General features: G+C 42.0%; 1 protein-coding gene, 1 long non-coding RNA gene and 1 other non-coding gene across 11 annotated transcripts in view; 1 reads left to right on the top strand and 2 right to left on the bottom strand.

The window, feature by feature from the left end:
* LOC125460197 (uncharacterized) overlaps window positions 1-7859 on the top strand; it is a 59834-nt gene extending 51975 nt beyond the window's left edge. For both annotated transcript variants that reach the window (XR_009446501.1, XR_007249217.1), the window contains exons 2-3: window positions 5703-5846; window positions 7551-7859. This is a non-coding gene — a long non-coding RNA (uncharacterized LOC125460197). The remainder of the gene's footprint in view (window positions 1-5702; window positions 5847-7550) is intronic.
* fhit (fragile histidine triad diadenosine triphosphatase) overlaps window positions 1-24436 on the bottom strand; it is a 985246-nt gene that overhangs the window by 171653 nt on the left and 789157 nt on the right. The gene's annotated exons all lie outside the window — the stretch shown is intronic.
* LOC125460625 (U6 spliceosomal RNA) lies at window positions 12827-12931 on the bottom strand. The gene has a single exon (XR_007249296.1). It is a non-coding gene; the product is annotated as a U6 spliceosomal RNA (small nuclear RNA).

Raw genomic sequence — 24436 nt, 5'->3', positions numbered from 1 at the left:
TACAGAACCAATTTTTTTAAAAACTGTTGTGCCATCTCTTCAGAAAGGCTGTCAGGCCAGTCTAAAGTACAATGACTGAAGCCAATCTACAATTCAGGAGGTTTCCACTAAAATATATAATCTGTGTGTCCAAGAAATGAAGCCATCATGAAATGACAGACTGGCTTTCCATGTTGGTTTTGAGTCGTATGCCTCTTGTGAAGAGAAAACAAACCAATGTACAGCAAAGGCCAACAATTTAGAAAGGTTGATGCAATGAAGTTAAGGCTGAATTAATATCCCTTAATTGTACAATAAGATAACCAAATGTAATCAAATTACATGGTGACAACTGTTCTATAACTTTTACAGTGGAAAACTCAGTAGAAATCAAGGATCAGTGCCTTAAGCAGCTCTGTATTAGGACAAAGAATCAACTCTCATACCCAGTAAACCTACACAGCCAGTAAAGAAAGGACAACATTTTTAACATTTGTAATTATAAACCTTGTCAATAGGAGTGTGGCAGAGTTTGTGAGGTGATGTTCTGCATATGTGAACTGATAATTGATTAAGTATACATTGTAACACATTATTGTAACATTAAGGTACTAAAAGTACAAAGCAGAAAATTTAGACCCGTTTGATTGGTGGCATGTATGGATCTCCAAGTATGCACTCCTTTTCTAAGAATTAGATGCAGCAAGCGAACTATCATCAAGCATGAAGTTCATTAGTGAAATGTATGACAATGAACCATTTTAATTCAAAAAAATCCACTAGACTATTATATAACAATGCTGCAGTTAAGAATTAAGCACCAAACCCATTCGTAAGAACAGTCGCATTGAAAATGTGATTACTTAATGGGTATGGAACAGACAAGCTTATTCCATTTCACATAATTGTGTGTGCTTCATTCAAATTGATCTTCTGAATTACCACTGGTATCATATGTGGCTTTAGGGATCAATGCTACAATTTGAACTGTTACCGGCAACTGTCAATTAAATTAGCATGCATTTCAACCGTGATGCACTTCCGATGCAATGGCAATGGGTTTTATATGTTTAAGCAACTCAACCTTAGTGAATAATGTCCACTGACCAAGCCAGCTAGATTACAGCAGCAAAGAACTGCCCGAAGGAGTGCTGCAAATTTTTTTGCATACTGATAAAAGCTATCTGGAAGATAATCTCCTGTATTGCTCTAACAGCATAATAAATCAGCAGTGCAATTTCATGACAACCTAATTACTTTTCAAAGAATAATTATTTTAGAAACGATTTGTTAAAAATAGTTAAAAGACTCATTTAGCAATTGATAGTAGTGTACGCTAGCAGCATCTTTTCCGATTTCTTTTAGAACATATGCCTTTCTAACTAAAACCTTCTGCAGTGATAATAACGCTTCCTTCTTAGGTACTTAAAGAGCAAACGTTAGCCTTCCTTTCTAAGTAATGTGGAAAATTGGGTTTTTAATTATTATGAAGACAGTGCTGGGAGCTCAGCTTGTGAAGGCTGTATGTGATGTCATAGATTCTGTCACTATGGAAACCACCTTGGTTGTCCCAGCATGTAACACTGAGGTCGATCACATCAAATGGTCAAAAGAATTAAATTTATCAATGTTACTTCACTAGTTTAGTTCCATGACAAATCACCACAAAGCATTGCAGTTGATTACAATGCTAAAATCAAAATTAAAGTAAGAAGTTCAAAACTTATTGGCTGACATATTGTGAATAATGCAATCAGTCTGCGAGTTTCTTCAAGTTGCATCAGCTTGGCTAAGTGGTGGACAACTCGCATCTAAATTAGAAGATTATGGATCGGATCTCATTTCGGGCTCACGGACCAAGCTGTGTGCCTTAGTGTGATATTTTACAGTCAATTTATTCAGTTAGATGTTAATGGCTCCATGCTACAATGGGAATAAAAAAAGCAGGAAGTCCTTGAGATGCTCCCAACACTACCAGGAATAAATCAATTGTTTTTTTTTGCAGGTTTTGTTTTCTTTTTCCGTTGTGCAATAAGGAGTAGCTGCATTCCTGTAAAATCTTAAGTAACTTATTGAATTGCTTTGACATATGTGGATCCTCCAGTTCTGTAAAGGTGAACATACATTCCCTTGAGATCAATTGTTTTCTTTCATAACATCATGCTTCAAATGGCCATTCCTAATTCTATTCAATTGAATTCGTTTGTTCTCTGTTTTTCTGGTTTTCTGTTTTAAAGTTTGGGTTTTTAAGTGCCCCGTAGCTTAGAAGACAACTGCACCACATGATCAGATATTAAGCCATGCGGAATAACAAGGTGTCAGGTTCAGTCCCGGGTTTGTGTTCAATAAGCTGATGTCAGCTGGGAAAAGGCGGAAGCACTGTAATTGGCATTAGTGTTTCCTTATAATAAGTAATAAAGCAGGATTTCAGCTTGAGCGCTTTATTATTATCGTAGGCCAGCAAAGTCTTAAATCCGAGAAGATTTTGCTCGGAAGGTTAAGGGATGTAAAATTAGGCCACCTGGGCTTTAAAAATGATCACAAAGCTAAATAGGTCAAATCAGGTCACTGAAACAGCAATATACCCTTTGCAGCCTCCATAACACAATAGTTCTAGACTTGGGGCTCCATGATATCCTTAGAAATAGATACTTCACAAACTGAAAAATCAATTTTTACATTCAAAAATTTGATTTTATGGTTTGCCCCCAATCCTCCTGAATAGAATCTCCCATTCCAAAAGATTGTCCATTGCTCATTTCTTTTCATTAATATCATTAAAAATTCTTGTTCTTGTTTGTGTAACTATGCAAGTTATGCAGGAACAGTGAATTCACAAGAAAATGTACATCTCACTCTATCACTGTTACAGAAAGCCTTTATCCATCCATATTAGATTATAGCAGTTCTTTCCTGTACAAATCCAATTTCTTGTGCTTGCACTTAGCTTAGCCAAGAATCAAATTGGTCAGTAATTGAAATTTGAATATGGTCTTTTCAATGACAAGAGTTAATATTGTCTAACATACAGATCCACTGCAGAATTCTGACTGCAACAAGAACAGGATAAGCCATTCCACTAAAGTCTTCATTTCCTGTTGCCGAAATCAGTTCTACTTCATGACTGTCAGAGGAACAGCAAAATGATCCTGTCCCCCAGATTAGCTAAGGTCATTTATGCCTCTCCATAAGATGATCCTGACTCTGTGCTGCATACTAAAATAAGTGCTCCATTAATGCTGGAACTGGTGACACCTGAATTGAAATGGACTAAAGGATTGTGTTTCTTCCTCAGGAGTCTGAAGCAGCTATTTTTCAGGAGACTGCATTAGCCAGGCAGCTTCTTGGGTGTCTGAAGGTGGAAAAATAGAAGCAAGCCTTCTAGTGAGGTGGTGGTGGGGAGTTGGGGAGCGCAGTATGGAAGGTGTGACAGGATAATGTAGGCAGCAAGACATCTGTGATGACATGATTTGTAGCTCATTACTTCAGTTCAGACAGCAGAAAGTTGGAAACATGGGAGGTAAGATTTGAGAATACCCATATCTTGAAAGATCTTATTGAGACTGGATGCAACAGCCTTTGTGATAGCCCTTCCTGTGTGCTGAGCATGGTCACCTTCAGTGGGGTTAGTTGGTGCAAGCGTATTTGTTGCCCTCTATTTCCACACTGATACACAGGGATGGGTGCCACCTGTCCTGCAAGTTACCTGCAAACCTGTCAGTGATTGTGTTGCAGACTTGTTTGGGTGATGTGCCGGCACATTACTGAATATCAATACTAGATGCGTGAAGGTTAGTTAGAGGATATTTCTCAAACTCTTCCCATTATGAACTATATTTTGGTGTTCGAAAATTGCCATGACCCCAGGCCTGAGAGAATAGGAGGCCCGTGAGAGAGCAAGGGAGTGGGGACCCTGTAACAGGGGGGTAAAAAGGGACCAGTTAAGAGACCTGTGAGACAGGGAGGAAAGCTATTTAATCCTAGAGTTTCCAAGAAAAACAGCACCTCCTTTGGGTTTTATAGGACAGCAATTGGCCTTAGGGATTGAATAGATATGCCATGCCCATTGTTAAAAGTAACTGTGATGGCTTAAAGGGGCCATGCAGTGAATAACATTCTGTCAGAGCGCCAAAGAAGCCATTGCCGCTGCAGAGTTCACAACCCTAATTTGGGAAACCTTGAGGTAGAGCATCTGAAATGTTAGGCCTGCGTCTTGGCTGCTGGGTAGTGCTAATGGTAAGTGATGGAAGTGTGCAGTGCATTGTGCATCCAGAGGTATGGATAGTGCAGTGAGGTTAGGCAATGTCCTATAAAGATATATTCATTTGACCTTGACCATCCACCTGATGTCATTAAACCTCTGCAAAATTGTTGTCAAGTACTTCAGGCAAGACTCCAAGAATTGTCATCCCTGGCTGCTTGTTCGCATTCCATTCTTAGTGCATACGTTGAGAGCCTCTTGTTGTGCTACAAAAACAGGGCCTGTCTTCTTGTTGACCTCATGGACTGAGGCCTCCAAAACCACCGTCAACAATGTGGCAGATCCCTGTCCTGGCTGGTGCTCCATTTGTGATCGGAGATAATGGGAACTGCAGATGCTGGAGAATCCGAGATAACAAATTGTGGAGGTGGATGAACACAGTAGGCCAAGCAGCATCTTAGGAGCACAAAAGCTGACGTTTCGGGCCTGGACCCTTCATCAGAAAAGGGTCTTTTCTGATGAAGGGCCCAGGCCCGAAACACCAGCTTTTGTGCTCCTAAGATGCTGCTTGGCCTGCTGTGTTCATCCATCTCCACACCTTGTTATCTCTGCTGCTCCATTTGATCTCTTTTTCCTTACACCACAGGTAGTGCTGATTGTAGCTCCCATTTAAGAGGAATAGGCTGCCGTTAAAAAGTGTACGTAGCATGAGGAATGAGCAGACTGCGTGTTCAGCATGGATTTCACTCAGCAGAATGCTGCATATCATTCAGATGAGGAGTCAGTAGTAATCTCAATGGGATGGTACGTAGGCTAATTGCAAATAGCGACATACTCTTACTCCAGTCTTAAAGAGGATGGAGTTAACTATTTATCACAGGGATTTTAATAGTCCCTGCAGTTGTCCTGGCCTGCTCATTGGTCTTGCTCTTTCAACTCTAGTTCGTAAATTGTGCATTTGTATACACATCCTGGCAATTTTCTATTTCAATCCAAAATTGCAGTAATATGAAGATAATTGATAAAAAAGGAATATAAATTCCTGAATGTCCATCAAATCAAGGCTGCTTGTCAGTGATATCCTTATCAAATGACCAAATTTATTTTTTTATGAAGGATTGCATAGTTTTGCTCCTCTCCAAAAAAAAATGCACAGTAGAGTCTCCATCTTCTTTATCCATCAGTGACAAAAAGTGAAAACTCATAGCTGTTACCATGAAAAATTATGAATTTCTCCTCTGATCAAAATGTTAACAAGGTAAGTGTCAGTGAGATGGATCACTAGCTGTCACTGAAGCCAAGAATATGAGAATACATTGATATCATTCATTATATTGCTAGGTCCCCAATGTTCAGTAATAACATTGGTATAGTAAATGTAATAAATCACAGAGAAATAACAAGCTTTGTAACTGCTTTTGGAAAGGATGGGTTTACTTTCACATTATTGTCCTTAAGGTAGAAAACAATTGATAACAACTCATGAAAAATACTTTTTATTATTATTCCATATTATCACAAGGCAAAGATGAAAGGTTTCTGCAACTCATGAAGGCAAGGAATGGAGAAAAAAAGAGAATTGTAAGGGATACAGTAAACAGATGGAATAAAAGAAGAAGCAAGGACATAAAAAGAATGAAATGGAGAACAATGTTGAAGAGGAGAGGTAAGAAGCTGCTTTCTATCAGATTATATACAAATGAATCAGCATATAAATGATTAAAATGCATAAATACATGTTATAAAACTGAATCATAATACGAAAACAACTAATTGCACCTGTTGATGATGATCCTGCATTTTCTACACAAAGCAAGTTTCGGGTGGTAATAGGGTAGGAGAGTTCTACATCAGAACAACATTTCCTTCAAACATAGCAATTATGTGATTGGCAAATTTCCAAATTCAGACCCAAATTTTCCACATGGCCACCATCAATGAATCTCATTGTGTTGTTCATTTTCTTCCTGAACTCCACTTAGCAGAGAGAACAGAATTGAGCTTGTTCCCATTGTTCTTCACACCAATGCTAATTATCTGAGAACAGAAGGATAAGCGGGGAACAAATGATGTGAACCCCCATTGCAGGTTTGAGGGCATGGGACACTTAATCAGGCAAGACGATGGTGGTTTGGGACCCCGCCTTGATTAGTTCCATGACATACTGAGCAGGGCGCTTGCCATGCAGGAAACATGCAGGGTTCATTCCAGGTTCACTATGAGGGCTCCTCATTTAAAAGTACTCCATAATTGAGCAAGTACTGACAAGGAGCAAGCCCACATACCTTTGTATCCCTTCTGCAGACCACATTTCTTTCTGAACTGTTTGCTGCTATTAGGAGTCTATGGATGATACCAGTCTCAGTTGGGAATTGGGATAGTACCAGCCGCGGCCTCCCCGGTGTCAAGGATTGTTCAGAATGCTGATTGCCAAGCGGCTCTCAGTGTGCTGACACCTGCCCTGGCATCCCGGATCCAGGCCTGCCACAGACCAGTTAAGTGCCTGAATGACACTTTCTATAATGGGTTTTTCCTGAAGAGGAACGTGGAGCTCCTATTAGGTTTTCAACTGGCAGGTGAGATTCCCTCCGTTAAAAATGCCCCCCTATGCTTATTTACTCTTTCCATCACCCCTTCTTTCAATTCTGCACAAGCAACTCTTTCATCACTTAATCTCACCCATATTTCCTTTTGCCCTTTTCCAACCATTTCACCTGATTGAAATCCATTACATTTCCAATTTAGCACGTTTCCAATGAAAGATCACCCCATAGAGGTTTCCAGACCTGCTGTGCATTCGCAGCATTTTCAGCTTTAATTTCAGATTTCTAACATGCCAAGCAGTATTTTACTTCTGTATGTTATCCAGTAACCTTCTAGAGAACTCAACATGTGACTGCCAGTTCTGAGCATCAGCTCAACTTGCTCCAGGTTCGGAAACAACTATCTTGACCTCTCCACAATCAAGGCAATATGAGCTGTATAATGTTATTTTCTGCTCAGATTACAGTATTGATGCTGATTCTACCATTAGCTTTGTTGGTAGTGCTCTATTACGAACAAATCCACAAAGATGTAATTGGAACTACGTAGCTAGATAGCATTTAGCAGGTATACTGGCAAGCATGCCTCTGGCAGCCAGGAAGTAACAGAGGTTTCATAAGATTGAGTCGTACAGATTTTTATTTTAAATATTAACGCCTGGCTTGTAGAACTTGCCAGTGAATCAGTGAAAGGTAGCTAATAGCAGTTACAGAAACTAGAAATGCTTTAAAAACAGGAATTGACAGCATGCAATGAAAGCCAGACTGCAATAATTTATCCTTCAAAATTTATGGTGAAACATTGTTGCCTTTTCCTCTGTCTACAGTTTATCGTTAGCAACCGGTCAAAAGATCCGAAAGGTGGAATTACAAACTTCCAGAGCTACAACATTTGTTTAAAGAAGAATTCATTCAGTACAGTAATTAAAAAAACACTGCCATGATCAGAAACTGTAACTCAATGATCAATGGAGAGAAAATTAAAGAGCAAGTGTTTTACATAGAGAATAGTAGTTAACAAGAAGAGGTAGGCATTGGCTTCATGCAGCATAGAATTCTAGATATAAGCTAGATTCTTGCATTTCTGCAGGTCCCACATCTTTCACTCAACTGATTTGGAACCATGTCTAGCTTATAATGTAAACAAACGCATTTGAACTGAAAACGGTTTGCTCCGATTCACATTGTGGATATTGCTTCAATGAAACTTATTTCTTGTCATGATTATACTCCAGTTGAGGAACCACTGTGCAAATTGCTTTTCTCTCAGTCAACACTGCTTCGTATGTGATTCTGTAATGGTTACAACTTACCTCTGGCAACACAGGTAGGTAATGTTACTCCTTTATAATAAGCAGAAAGGTACATCAATCATTCTAAAGATGTGAACTGCCTGCCGGTGGTCTGTTCAAAGCAGCTTCCAACCGTTGTACACAAGCTACAGCCACAGGATGTCTGTCCTCTACAGACGACCAAAGAATATAATAGATGAGAAAATACTTCAATTGGCAGAAATCAATACCCTTCACAAAAATAAAACAAAGAACTGTGGATGCTGGAAATTTAAAACCGTAACAGAAATTGCTGGAGGAACTCAGCAGGTCTCTCAACATCTGTGGATAGAAAGCAGGGTTAATGTTTAAAGTTCCTTCAAAGTGGAGGATAGATCACTGGACTTGAAAGGTTAACTCTGATTTCCCTTTACAAGTAGTTCAGTTTAAAAACAGTGGATATGTTTCCACAAGATCATCTCCAACCGAATGGAAACCAGGCTGAGTGTAGGTGACAATGGTCGTGGGGGCAACTAAAATGGAACATGCTACTTGTTCACTGCTTTTCTGTTCCAGTCTGGCTGCGTGTAAGTTTAAACATATAAGTGAGATGGAAATCTGCCCCAAGTCTGTGGGGCCCGCTTTAAATAAGCAGGTCAAGCAGTGATTAAGTTATCGGGCTGAGCTTGAGTATTTGGAGGGGTTTCTGCTGAGAGACCTAATGATTTTACTCACTGCATCTTACCAAACCAACCTCATTAACTATCTACCGCTCCCGTAAGTATCCATCGTGGCCGATTCCAGTGCCATCTTACCACATGCCATTCCCAGAAGAACTGAAAAATTCTTGACCTTTAGCTTGTTCAATATTGCGAACACAGCCCAGTCCATTAGGCAAGACAACCTTCCATCCATCCTCTCCATCTACACTTCATGCTGCCTCTATTCTCCAGAATGGGGGGGGTCCAACACTAGAGGGCATAGGTTTAAGGTGAAGTGGGGAAGGATTTAGAAGGGACTTAAAGGGCAGCTTTTTCACACAAAGGGTGGCGTGTGTATGGAATGAACTCTTAGAGGAAGTGGTGGAGGTTGGTACAATTATAACATTTAAAAGGTATCTAGATGGGTGCAAGAATAGGAAGAGTTTAGAGGGATATGGGCCAATTGCTGGCAAATGGGACTCGATTTATTTAGGACATCTGGCTGGCATGGATGAGTTGGATTGAAGGGTCTGTTTCCATGCTGTACATCTCTATGACTCTATATAATTGACAGAAACAGAGCTGTCAGTCCAAACAGTCCATGCCAATATTTAAAAGCCTACCCCATTTTTCTTCATAAAACCGTAAGATATAGGAACAGGAGTAGGCAGTTAGGTCCCTTGAACGTGCTCAAGAGAATCATGGCTGATATGACATTTCTCATGTCCACTTTCCCGCATTTTCCTTATTACTCTTGATTCCCCTATTGATCAAGAATAGAACACAGAAAAGTACAGCACAGTACAGGCCCTTCGGCCCACGATGTTGTGCCATGGAATAATCCTAATCCAAAAATAAAATAACCGAAGCAACATTCCCCTCTATTCAATGCTGTCCATGTACATGTCCAGCAGTCGCTTAAATGTCACTAATGACTCCGCTTCCACGACTACCACTGGTAAACTATTCCATGCGCTCACAACTCTCTGGGTGAAGAACCTCCCTCTGACGTCTCCTCTATACCTTCCTCCTAACACCTTAAAACTATGACCCCTCATGGCAGTCAATCCTGCCCTGGGGAAAAGTCTCTGGCTATCGACTCTCATTACCTTGTACACATCGATCAGGTCACCTCCCTTCCCCCTTCTCTCCAGAGAGAAAAGTCCAAGCTCAGTCAACCTCTCCTCGTAAGACAAGCCCTCCAGTCCAGGCAGCATCCTGGTAAACCTCCTCTGCACCCTCTCCAAAGCCTCCACATCTTTCCTATAATAGAGTGACCAGAACCGGACACAATGTTCCAAGTGCGGTCTCACCAGGGCTTTGTAGAGCTGCAGCATAACCTCACAGATCTTAAACTCGATCCCCCTGTTAATGAAAGCCAAAACACCATATGCTTTCTTAACAACCTTATCCAGCTGGGTGGCAACTTTGAGGGAGCTATGCACTTGAACACCAAGATCCCTCTGTTCCTCCACACTGCTGAGAATCCTGCCTTTAATCCTATATTCAGCATTTAAGTTCGACCTTCCAAAATGCATCACCTCGCATTTATCCAGGTTGAACTCCATCTGCCATTTCTCAGCTCAGGTCTGCATACTGTCAATGTCTCGCTGAAGCCTGCAATTGCCCTCGATACTATCAATGGCATCTCCAACCTTTGTGTCATCAGCAAACATACTAACCCACCCCGCAACCTCCTCATCCAAGTCATTTATAAAATCTGCAAAGAGTAGAGGCCCAAGAACAGAGCCCTGTGGGACACCACTCAGCACTGAGCTCCAGGCAGAATACTTACCATCTACTACCACTCTCTGCCTCCTGTCAGCCAACCAATTCTGAATCCAGACAGCCAAATCACACCCTTCTTTATGAATGAGTCTGCTGCGGGGAACCTTATCAAATGCCTTGCTGACGTCCATGTACACCACATCCACTGCTCGACCCTCGTCAATCTGTCTCGTGACCTCCTCAAAGATTCTATCTATCTCTGTCATAAATGTACAGAAGGACTTTTTCTCCACTGCTCTCTGAGGCAACCAGTTCCAAAGACTCTTAATCCTCAGAGAAGAAATTCCTCCTCATCTCTGCCTTAAATTGGCGTCCCTTTATTCTGAGACAATGCCCTCTGGTCCTAGACTCTCCCATGAAGGGAAACATTGTGTTAGCAATTCCTCTGTCAAGCTCCTTAAAAATCCTTGATATTTCAATAAGATCACCTCTCATTCTTCTGAAATCCAATGAGCAGATTCTCAACCTGTTTAATCTTTTCTCAAAAGACAATCACTCTATACCATGAGCTGGTGAACATTCCCTGAAATGCCAACAATGAAATAATACTTTTCCTTTAATGAAGGAACCAAAACTGCTTACAGTATGTAAGAAGTAGTATCACCAGCACTTTGTACAGTTGCAGTTAGGCTTCCCCACTCTTACACTCCAACACTGTTAAACTAAGGGCCAACATGCCATAAGTATTCCTGGTCATCTGCTGCACCTGCACACTTTCTGTGGTTGTACTCCTGAGTCGCTTTGCACCACAGTTTCTTCGCAGTTTTTCTCCATTTAAATACTGTTTTAAGTCATTCACCACCACATCTCTTCTTACTCATCTGCATGGAGAGCCTCATTATAAATACATGGTTCTCACCACTTTAACAGAGAAAATATTGCTTCAAATTTCCTATTCAATGTCTCGGTGGTGCATTGATAGCGGTCTTCCCAAACAGAGGTTGCATTCTCTCTTCATGAACTCTACGCAAACTTCATAATATTAAAGACCTCCATTAGGTTACCCTTAAACTTTCCTATTTCAAGAGTAATGAGACACAGCTGTTGATCCCTTCTCAATTGTTTCTCAATGCATTTCTGGTAACAGCCTCATAAGCCTTCTCTGTTCATTCACCAGTGCCTCTCCACCCTTTTCATCGTATTCAAAAATGAACTGCACATATGGTCTAAGTAAGGTTTAACACAGGTTTGGCATATTTATTGACTTTTCAACTCTACTCTTCTGAAATTGAAACCTAGTTTTTCGTTCACAATTTTGGGGCCTTGCTGCATTACTTGCTGATTTGCATTTTGAGCTCCCTTCATTCCTTTCCCCCACTTAGACTTGAACTTAACAAGTGACTTCCCACTCTTTCGATGAAAATCTACCACTGCCTGTGCATTGACATTTATTTGCTAATTATTTACCATTCTGCAAATTTATTAATGTCTCCAGTTTGGCACAGTCCTTCTCAGTATTGGCTATCCTCCCCCATTACGAAGAATTTAGCGTTAAGGAATTGTGTTTGTGATTTCCAAGTCTAAATCGTAAATTGTGAATAGCACTGGTCCCAAGACAGATCCTCATGCAACACCAGTTCCTACTTTCTGCCACTCTGAATAACTGTCCTTTATTCCTACTCTCTGCTTTTTATCTTAAAACCAGCTACTAACCCATTCTGCCACTTATCCTTTGACTCCGCATTCCCTGATCTTATTATATAGTCAATTATTTGGCACCTTATCAAAAGAATTCTGAAAATCCAAATAAATTACATGCACTACATTTCCACTGCCAATTCTCTTTGTTCCCCCCTTCCTCAAAAATATCTGTGAGGTTGATCAAGCAAGATTTCGTAGAATCCCTATAGTGTGGAAGCAGGCCATTTGGCCCATCAAGTCCACACCAACCTTCTGAAGAGCATACTATCCAGACCCACCTCCTACCCTATCCCTGTAACCCTGCATTTCCCATGGCTAATCCATCTAGCCTGCACATCCACAGACAGCAATTGAGCAACACTCCAATCCATCTAAACTGCACATCTTTGGACTGTGGGAGGAAACCAGAGCACCTGTAGGAAACCCATGCAGACATGGGGAGAATGTACAAACTCCACACAAACCAGTGCCTGAGGCTGGAATCAAACTCAGGTCCCTGGCACTGTGAGATGGCAGCGCTAACCAGTGAGCCATCCACTTTGGAAATCAGTTTTTTTTATTCTGGGTCAAACAATAATGTTAGGTACCTTGCCACACAATGCCTGCTGGTAGTACTAGGCAGACAAAGCCGACCAAATAATTTTTAAATTAAATTATTTAGATTCACTGGGGGCCAAAATGAGCAGGAACAGTATGCCATAAAGCAACCCTGGACCTACCATAAATTTGCGTGTCATCCTTGCGCAGGGGCCATGCTAATCTTCTCTGTATCGTTCCAATTTTAGTATATGTGTTGCCGAAGTGCTCCTGAGATGCTGCTTGGCCTGCTGTGTTCATCCAGCCTCACGTTTTATTATCTTGGAATTCTCCAGCATCTGCAGTTCCCATTATCCCTGGACCTACCATGTTGCCAGGCTTTATCCTTCTCTCACAACATGGATTCCCACCCCACCCTGCCCCAATCCGAGCACTTTCCTGGCCTTAGCCTTGTGTCCAACCCAGTTGCTCTTTGCTGCTTACTTTTAATGGTCATTTTACATTTTGGTCAGGATGTCAGAAAGCAGCTTGTTAATGAAGTCCCAGCTGTTAAAGAAAGCCAAGCTGCCTGCATTCCCTATTACAACAAACAAGTGCATGAATAACAATGAACATATATTTCATTTCCAATTACTTTTGTGTTTGCACATTTATTCCTGTTGATTCATTTCATGCTTCTTCTTACAAACAGTGAACATTGACAACTTGATCGGGAAGTTTATTTGATTTGCCAGCTTCAACAGTGCGAAAGAAAGTAAATTAAAATGCACAGTAGTTTGCCATGACAGGATTGCTGAAACAAGCTGGGTTAACACTTATCTCTATAGCTGTCAGTTCAACTCTTTCAAGATCAAAATTGCACACAGACCATTTTTTTCCCCAAAAGTATCATCAACATTCTTCAGGACAATATTTTGATAACTAGTGGCATGAGAAAACGGCACAATCAAAAGCAACTGTAACCAAATACATGTCTCATAAATTAACATCAACTGAATACACAAAATAGCCTGGAGGATGTTTACTGGGCCACGAGAGATTTATTTACTATGTCCTTGTGAATTCTTAAACTGCCTTGGTTTTGTTTTAAGTTTGTTGCAGTCCTTGGGCCATTTTTAGATTGTGTACAGTCTCACCAGAAAACAGCTTTTAATGCCTGGGAAAAAGTCATAGAGGTCAGCAGTGCAGGCTAATTCTGCATTTGTACACTGTTCCTGATGGGATTATCATTCGAGAGAGATTTTCATCATCAAGAGAAGCAGCTTTTGAAACTTTATCACTGGTGTGTGTATGTATGAAAATGATTAATTGAAGCCTTTGTAGTCTTGGAATAGATGTTAGCTATTTGTTCAGTTCAGCAACTTTTACAAGGCAACCATGATGATATTTATTAAGACCTATTGGACTGCTTTATGCAATTATCTGCCTTTTATTTTGAGCGGGAAGGTGAAGATTGCACATCCACAAACCCCTGTGCAAAGCCCATCCTCAGTTTCCACCTACACTCATCTGCTTTGGAGCATTCTATAACATTTTCAAATTTACGTTGGTGGCCAAGACCATGATCTCAGCAGATCCACATCTGCTACTGCCTGACCAAGCCAATGGCCTTGATCAAGGAACATAGACACTCAGTCAAAAATCATTCGTAACTTTGAGCCAGGAAAGTTTTGAAAGATTGTTGTCAAAAATAAGTTAGCAAAAAATATATCATCCGAAACATAAGAAAAAAAGGATGAGGAGGAAAAGTCAGAGTATGAAGACACATAAAGATGATAAATGTTCAAGAGAACAGAAATAATTAACAATTAATAGTAACATAATTTGTAAGAATAACCAGGGCTAATGAAAGTTAAGAGCCATTAAACTGGCTATTGCAGGAGTGAGCAATAGAATACTGGCCCAAAACCCCTGGATTTTTAACAGAACTTTTAAAACAAAAAGAAAGCCAGCTGGGCTATACTCTGGAATACACAATCATGAGGATAGCTGTCTGGAACCACGATTCAGTTAGAAATTCTATTCATGCCTTAGCCCTGAAGGAACAATGAACCAGACCTAAGTCAATACTTCAGATCTTGGACTCTTCAGAGGTACCAAGGAATTCAACTCCAATTAATATTCATTTGCAGAAATACTGGACATTCCATTTAGCCACACCCACTTTAATCTATCAGGAATCCAATTCACCACAAGGGGGAACAACAGAAACACAATGGATAGACAGATTTGTGAGGTGATAATGGAGCACACAGCCAGTATACTTGGCCTGCCGCGTTTATCCAGCTCTACACCTTGTTATCTCTGTATAACTGCTTGCCCTCATCTGGGGGAGAGAGACAGAGCTATCCCTGCAGTTACCAAGAGAAGAGGGATCCCAGTGAGATATGTACTATTTGCACAGCTCTCTCCCTGGAACCTACTTACGCAGGGCTGTTCCGGACCAGGGGAACCAACGGCAACTGACCATGACCAGCAGATCTGACAACCAACGACCTCTGAAAACCACCAACCTGACTGACAAGGCCTCAGAAACATCCTGAGGTGTAAACCAGCTCATAAAACCACCACAGAGAGAGAAAACCCAAGTTCTCGAACCAGGCTGAAGGCCGTCTGAAGTCTTCAGTGAAGCACTGGCAAGTGGGAACAGCCAGCTGTATTTCAAAATCATGTTTGTCCCCAGTAGTGAGCCTATTTCCTTGAGACCCAAAGTATCCAACCTAGCTAGCAGGGAGGGGAAGGTGAGTTGATGGCAGTGCAGGGAACACCAAGGTTAGGAAGTCTGATTTAAATGTCTGTGTTTGAAACTGCTGTTTTGTTTCTAATTGTAATTAGCCTGTGTTAAGTTAATACACTAATAGTGTCAGTTTCACTGTTTTGAATTTTCCTTTTTGACTCTTGTATTTTTATTCACCTTTGTTTTATTTCCCTGTTATTACTTTTTCCTTTTTATTTCTTGTGATATAGTCACATTTGCATTTAATAAATGCAGAGATTCTTTGCACTGAAACACCTGTCTACTTCACTTCACATTCTTAAATTAAGTCCAATGTCAGAACCAGGGATCTGGGGTTGATTCGAACCATTTAAAAATCAGCAGATTACGGATCGCAAACCAGAATCCTTACACTACGTAGCCACATACAGAATGTTGGCAACATAACAGGAATTGGAAATGGTAATTAGAAGCAAGAAAACACAAATAAACAGGACATTGGAAAACATACTGCAGGCAAAGCAGAATCCGCAGTTAAATATAAGCCGAAACCTGTTGAGAAAGTATAAAATGGTAACTTGAGGTACTGGGCTAACTGCGACGACTAGAATTCACAAAATATAGTAGTAAAAAAGGCATAACTAATAATGTTGTGTACACAAGCCAAATGAAGTGAGCTTCAGTGTCAGAAAACTGGCAAACAACAATGTAATTCTTATTTACAAGGGGGGAGAGAGAGAGACTCTATTTTGACAAGCGAAACAGTGTGAAAGATACCAGAAACTTTGCTGAGAAGGGAAACAAAACATCGAGAGGTGAAAAATACCAGGAAAAGTAATCATTAATAAAACTAATATTAGTTGCTGAAAAGAGAAACATTCTGTTGAAATTTTTCATCATGTACTTATCAGGACAATTTGTAAGAATGACCAAAATAAAGGGTAAACAGCACAGAGATAATGGGAACCGCAGATGCTGGAGAATCCGAGATAACAAAGTGTGGAGCTGAATGAACACAGCAGGCCAAGCAGCATCTTAGGAGCACAAAAGCTGACATTTCGGGCCAAGACCCTTCATCAGAAATGGGGAGGGGGAAGAGGCCCAGGATGGACATGTCGTTTAAGGAATGGGAGAGGGAGTTGAAATGGTTTGCAACTGAGAGGTGCAGTTGTTTATTGCGAACTGAGTTGTAGGTGTTCTGCAAAGCGGTCCCCCAAGCTTCCGCTTGGTTACCCCAATGTAGAGGAGGCCACGACGGGTACAGCGGATACAGTATACCAGATTGGCAGATGTGCAGGTGAACATCTGCTTGATGTGGAAAGTCTTCTTGGGGCCTGGGTTTGGGGTGAAGGAGGAGGTATAGGGACAGGTGTAGCACTTCCAGTGGTTGCAGGGGAAAGTGCCGGGTGTGGTGGGGTTGGAGGGGAGTGTGAAGCAGACAAGGGAGTCGTGGAGAGAGTGGTCCCTCCGGAACACAGACAAGGGTGGGGAGGAAAAAATGTCTTTGGTGTTGGGGTTGGATTGTAGATGTACAGAAGTGTCAGAGGATGATGCATTGGATTTGGAGGTTGGTGGGGTGGTACGTGAGGACAAAGGGGATTTTCTTTTGCCGGTTATTGTAGGGACGGGGTGTGAGGGATGAGTTGTGGGAAATGCGGGACATGCAGTCGAGGGTGTTCTCGACCACTGTGGGGAGGGGGGGGGGTGTGTTGCGGTCCTCGAAACACGCAGACATCTAAGATGTACAGGAGTGAAATGCCTCATTCTGGGAGCAGATGTGGCGGAGACGAAGGAATTGGGAATAGGGGATGGCATTTTTGTAGGAAGGTTCTTGGGAGGAGGTGTATTCTCAGTAGCTATGGAAGTCGGTGGGCTTGAAATGGATATCGGTTTACAGATGGTTGCCTGAGATGGAGATAGAGAGGTCCAGGAAGGTGAGAGAGGTGTTAGAGATGGTCCAGGTGAACTTGAGGTTGGGGTGGAAGATGTTGGCGAAGTGGATGAACTGTTCGAGCTCCTCGTGGGAGCACAAGGTGGCGCTGATACAGTCTTCTATGTAACGGAGGAAGAGGTGGGGTTTAGGGCCAGTATAGGTACAGTAGAGGGGTTGTTCCACGTACCCTACAAAGAAGCAGGCATAGCTTTGGCCCATGCAGGTACGCATGGCCACCCCCTTTTGTCTGTAGGAACTGGGAGGATTTGAAAGAGAAGTTGTTGAGGGTGAGGACGAGTTCGGCTAAGCGGATGAGGGTGTCAGTGGAGGGGGGCTGGTTGGGCCTGTGGGACAGGAAGAAGGGGAGGGCCTTTCGGCCATCTGCGTGGGGAATACAGGTGTATAGGGACTGGACCTCCATGGTGAAAATGAGGTATTGGGGACCGGGGAATTGGAAGTTCTGGAGGAGGTGGAGGGTATGGGCGCTGTCACGGATGTAGGTAGGGAGTTCCTGGACCAAGGTGGAGAAAATGGTTTCCAGATAGGTGGAGATGAGATGGGTGGGGCAGGAGCAGGTGGACACAATGTGTTGGCCAGGGCAGGCAGGTTGTGGATTGTCTGCTTTCCGGAGGGACCACTCTCTCCGTGACTCCCTTGTCCGCTCCACAGTCCTCTCCAACCCCACCACACCCGGCACTTTCCCCTGCAACCACGGTAAGTGCTACACTTGCCCCCACACCTCCTCCCTCACTCCCATCCCAGGCCTCAAGAAGACTTTTCACATCAAACAGATGTTCACCTGCACATCTGCCAATATGGTATACTGCATCCACTGTACCCGTTGTGGCCTCCTCTACATTGGGGAAACCAAGCAGAGGCTTGGGGACCGCATTGCAGAACACCTACGCTTGGCTCGCAATAAACAACTGCACCTCCCAGTTGCGAACCATTTCAACTCCCTCTCCCATTCCATAAACGATATGTCCATCCTGGGCCTCCTGCAGTGCCACAATGATGCCACTCAAAGGTTGCAGGAAAAGCAACTCATATTCTGCTTTGGAACCCTGTAGCCCAATGGTATCAATGTGGATTTCAGAAACTTCAAAAAATCTCCCGCCCCCCGACTGCATCCCAAAACCAGTCCAGATTGTCCCTGCCTCCCTCACCTGTTCTTCGTCTCACCTATCCCCTCCTCCCACCTCAAACTGCAAACCCATTTCCTTCCAACTAACCTTATCCGCCCCCTTGACCTGTCTGTCCTACCCGGATTGGCCTATCCCTTCCCTACCTCCCCACCTACACCCACCTTTACTGGCTCCATCCCTGCCTCTTTGACCTGTCTGTTTCCTCTCCACCTATCTTCTCCTCTATCCATCTTCTATCCGCCTCCCCCTCTCTCCCTATTTATTTCAGAACCCTCTCCACCTACCCCATTTCTGATGAAGGTCTCACCCCGAAATGCCACCTTTTGTGCTCCTGAGATACTGCTTGGCCTGCTGTGTTCATCCAGCTCCACACTTTGTTATGTCAGTAAACAGCACATGCTGTATGAGAGGTGACTGCTGCTTGGTTGGCAAGTGGACACTTATTGATACAGGTATTGTCATGGAGAATGCACCAACTGCTATTGTTATTGTTAAGGCAGAAGCTGATAGAATCAGCTTGTTTGATTTGCAATCTTCTGACTTAATGCAGAAGTGTGCTAGGGAAGCATTTTGTTCAATGATCCAGTGGCAAGCCCAAGAGAAAGAGAGATGTTTGTGTCGTTTGCCCAATATGGGATTTCCAATGACGTATGAGTGAAATTTGCTTAAAACTGCACTTTAGCCACAAAATCACAGATTACTTAATAATGTTCCAAAACAATCTTCAGGAGGGCCAGGAAGTATGTTAAAGCTCATCATATTTATTTCAGCCATTTGACTGTTTTCAAATACCAGCTTAGGTTTGTCTTTAATCTAAAAACAATGCACATCACAATTTACAAGTGAAACAGAAACTCTGGTTACACATTAATAAATTAATTACAAATACAAATGAGCAGAATGGTGAAAAGTTATTCAATTGTAACTTAGATTTGAAATGGATCTTTTTCGAAAAGTGATTAAGATTTTACTTACATTATGCTCAGTGAACATACAGATTTTTACACTACAGAGGTTTCTAATGAGGATGAGTGCAATCATGAGTCTAATTAAAAATTTACTTTATAATATGAGCTCAACAGAAATGTAAGAGCTAATTCACAGGAGTTTTGTACAGGATGTGCAAATACTTGCAATGTTATTTAAACATATTTGGTTTCTGTTGGTCTACAATACGCATCACTATCATTTCCAGATGAAGTCAGCTCAGCTTCAATGTAGCATTCAGAAAAAAGGCTATAAATTGCCTTATAAATGTCGTTTATTGAATTTCATAATGCCCTAGATTTGAAGGCAAAAATAATGATGAGGCCAACAGCAAGCATTGTTATTCTACAGCAAATCTTACAGTAACTTCAGGTAACTACCCATGATGTAAACGGTGGCAAAACAGCTGTCATTCACAATTTAATTTGGTGCCAAGTTCATTGATGTGTCTCTTCCTTTAAAATGATAAACAACAATACTGGGGACCTCTGGAGAAATCTATTTTGGGCAGTCTTCAGCAAATTTTCTTCACACACACGATAACAAAAAATGGTTAAAGTTACCGGCTACTGGAAGGGCAATGGGCCCTGAAACATCCTGGCAATGATATCGAAGGCTTGTGCTCCAGAACGTGCCACATCCCTAGCCAAGCTGTTCTAGTGCCGCTACAATACTGGCATTTAGCCAACAATGCAGAAAATTGCTGAAGTATGTGATGTACACAAAAAGGACAGATCCTACCTGGTCAATTACTTCTCCAAACCCCAACATGTTCACTCTCAACTGTCATTAAAGTGATAGAAGGTTGTCATTAGCAGCACTATCAAGCAGCACCTGCTCAGGGACACCTAGTTTGAGTTCCACCGGGGCCAGTTCACCTCTAGCCTCAAAACAACCTTGGATCAAACATGGACAAAAGAGCTGAATTCCAGAGGTCAAGTGAGAGTTTCTGCTGATTAGAATACTGGTCAGAATTAGGTTGGCGCATTGTAAGATGGTTGTGGATGTTGGAGGTCAGCCATCTCAGCTCCAGGGCAAGTCTGCAGGAGTTCCTCAGAGTAGTGCCCGAAGACCAACCGTCTCCAGTTGCTTCATCAATGATTGCATAATGCTTAGCTCCATCCCCAAGTTCTCAGATGCTGAAGTAGTCATTGTTCAAATGCAGCAAGATATGGAAAATATCCAGCCTTGGGTTGAAAGGTGAGAGGTGACGTTCGTACCATAGAAATGCTGGCAATGATTATCTCCAATTAGAGACAATCTAACAATCAGTTGTTTGCATTCAACAGCCTAATCACCACTGAATTCCTGACTACAACATCCTGGGAGTTACCACTGACCAAACTGAACTAGCCTAGCCATATAAACACGGTGGCTACAAGAATAGGTCAGGGCTAGGAATACCGCAGCAAGTAACTCACCTCCTGACTCCCCAGACCCTGTCCACTATCTGTATGGCACAAGTCAGGAGTGTGATGGGATACTCCTCACTTACCTGATGAGTAAAGCCTCAACAACACTCAAGAGACTTGACACCATCCAGGACAAAGTTCAGTGACTGTAATGAAATCAACCAGCTGGACCTCACAGAACATGAATTCCCTAATTGGGGCTATTAATCTGGTTCAGTCATGGAAGCCCTGGCTGACATGTGAAAAGGGCGAGTATCAGAGATACTGACACTTCAGCGTCTGGCTCTGTATGACGCAGTACAATTGTCAAGAACTAATCATTTGTAAATAAAGAGAGACTTGGTGATGGGATACTGGACTCTATGGAATTATTTCACAAAGCAGTCTGGCACCAGATCCATGAACATCCACTTATTTCAACACTCAATAGCAGCAGTGTGTACCTTCTAGAGTCTGCTATATACGTTTTCATCAAATAAGAGGAGCAGCAGGACAAGTCTTAAAATTCTATCCATAAATCATGAACAAAATGCTGCTTTTCTTTTGAAAATACTGCACAAAAACTTCTTAGAGAGTAGCTTACAAACGGATGACCACTTCAATCTAAAAGGACAAGAACAGCAGATACATGGCAGCACCATCACCTGCAAGTTCTCCTCCAAGCCATTCACAATCCTGACTTGGAAATGTTTTGCCATTCCTTCAGTGGTGCAGGGTCAAAATCCTGGAATTCCCTCCCGAACAAAATTGTGGGTGGACTGACACCAAATAGATAATAGTGGGTCAAAAAGGCATATCACTACCATCTTCCCAAGGATAATTAGGAACGGGCAATAAAGGCTGGCCATACCCAGTGATACCCAAATCTACAAACTGAATTTTTAAAAAATCACTGATGCTGTTTACTAACTGGTCCAAAACATGATGTTCAGTGGTGGCATTTCAAAATATTTTAGGGTGATAAATAGAAGTTTGAAATTTTCCGAGATGTTTTAAGGATGATCTAATAGTGGTAAGAAGATTTCCAGGACTAATATACAAGGACAGGAACTTTTGGATCTTTTGGTAACTAAATATCAAGGTTAAAGATTTAACCTAAAAGCATATTTGTTCAATTTCGATACGAATGTTGTATAAAACCTTGGTAACACTGTGATATTGTATGTTTGTTGTTCTGTTGACTGTACTGAAGCTCAATTACCTTTTCAATGACTGGTGGTACTAAACCCTAGTAATGTGCCCCAGTAGCTGTGAACAAGTAGCTGTAAATAGTACAATGGTTTCATATTTTGCCCTCGAGGCTTTTCAAGTGCAGTAACATTTAATAATAAACCCTGGTCATATCTCTGTGAAATGTAAGAGGACAGCAGATTGTGAAAAATCAGCGAATATGGAGTTTTGTCTCAGTTGCAGAACTATGGAAGAAGAATCTCGTAATGAGATGCATTGAACAGAGATTTCTTTAATATAAAAGATAATATATGAACTTGAAGAAAAGCGTTTAATTCTTTCAAAAGTTTGAGAATTATGGGAGTTTGGCTGACACTTTCTAAATTTTGAGTTAGACATAGAGGGAGTGCGTTCCAGGCAATAATCATGACACATGCTGAGAGAAGTAAATTAGAAACAAATGTTGGAACTCAGAGCTGAAGTTTACTAGAAATTGGCTAAATGTCAACTTTGGTGGCTTACATGGAAAGCTTCTCTGCATTAGCTGTAGTGAGATTTCTCACACTATTCTCCAAAACTCATCTCTTAGCTTTGCATCATGCTCTTCCCTCATCCTATCTTCCCTCACTCTAGAGGTGGAGCTATTCTATTCTGTACTCTGGCAACTTATTTAAAACACAATTAGGCACCAGTTGAAGCAGCATCACTCCAGAGCAGCCCTGCACAATTCCTTCATCTGAAGACTTACCCCTGAGATACTGGGCTGAGGTAAGTTGGCAGTCCAATTTGCTAAGAGGGACCTGGAGATTCTGCTGGATGGAATGTTACTAGTGTTGCATCCATGGTCCGGAAGGATGCCAAGCAAAATGCAAAAGATCAATGACCTTCCAATTAGTTGGCACTTCCCCATACAGAATAATCTCTCTGCTATCTCCCACTATTTGTGAATGCATTTGTCCCCCTCTTAGACTCAGCGTCTAACACTCTCACTGTTGCGTACAGCATCTGCCCTCACTCATTATCACTATTCCCCAACCCCTGAAACGATAAACCTTGCATGGCCTCTGCACTGCCTACTCATTCATTTGGGACACCTCACTAGCTTTATCCCATCTGCACCAGCGCTAACAGTTGTGCCAGCCACTTTCAGCTCACTCTTTTTCCTCCCCATGTCTAATTCCAGGAGAAAATCGCCCACAAGACAGCATAAGGAGCCAAGACGGGACCAGTGAGGAGTGGATCCTTTCCCTGAGACCACACTCATTTCTGTGGTGATGCTGAAACCTTCATGTCTCTGCAACTAAGAAAGAATTATTGTCCATTGTTGTACTGCACTCCCATTACTGCCACTGTGAATGCACTCTTAACATGCCTGAACTTCTGCCTGTTTATCACTTTTATCTCCTGCAAGCACCAGTGGAGTCTGCACCGTCTCCACCAACAGGAGGGTGGACCTCCTCACCACCTCCTCTTCCTACTCTGAGGAAGGACCATAGATCTTTCAGAAGATGCACAGGCATGACTGCCTCCTGCACTCTACATCAGCTCCAAAACTGACACGTCGGGGCGTATCTCAGTCAGATTAGAGTCGGGAACACATTCTGGTGACATATCATTGCCACTTTTCTGCAGCTTGCCAAGAAAGAAATGCCCCATGTCACTAGCCCTCAGAGGACTTTCAGAGACCAGGTACTTCCTCAGCCCCAGGCATTAATTGACCCCGTGGTGTTAGAAATGACCAACTTCAAAGAAGCGCACAATCATGCCGGAGCAGCAGCCAGGTTTTACAGGCCACTGGGCAACGTAATTGAAAGGATAGAGCACTCCAATTGTGCTGTTTATACCGTATTCTTTCTGGTGTGTGGGCGTCTGGCAAAGCTACTGTTATTAACTATCGCCAAGTAGTCTGGCTGCAAGTAGGTCCCATGTGGCTTAGAATTCAACAAGAGAAACACTCCAAAAGCAGAGGACTGTTGAAGTGTCAGAGACAGGCATTCTATAAGGCTGTTGGGGACATGACTTTTAAGGAGCAAATGCTGAGCAGTAAGTGAACCGAGTTTACAGCTTGTTCAAGGATCACAGGAAGATACATCAATTACAGAAAATTGAGTTGAGTAAATACACAGAACTTTGTTGAAAAGGAAACCAGTTACAGCCATAAGATGTTTTAGTGTGGAGATAGACACGACCCTTCACTGGAATTTGACTGATGGGTCAGTTCTTGTGGGACTGAAAGTGTTGAATATTTCTTCCTGATATTTACAACTATTTCAAACATGTAGCCAGAAGACTATAAGATATAGGACCATAATTAAGTTATTCGGCCCATCAAGTCTGCCCCACCATTCAATCATGGCTAATGTAACAAGGTGTAGAGCTGGATGAACACAGCAGGCCAAGCAGCATCAGAGG

This window comes from Stegostoma tigrinum, chromosome 11 (assembly GCF_030684315.1).
Source record: "Stegostoma tigrinum isolate sSteTig4 chromosome 11, sSteTig4.hap1, whole genome shotgun sequence".
Classification (NCBI taxonomy): domain Eukaryota; kingdom Metazoa; phylum Chordata; class Chondrichthyes; order Orectolobiformes; family Stegostomatidae; genus Stegostoma; species Stegostoma tigrinum.
Note: the sequence above shows the minus strand (reverse complement) of the source record. Positions and strands in the feature narration are given on the sequence as shown.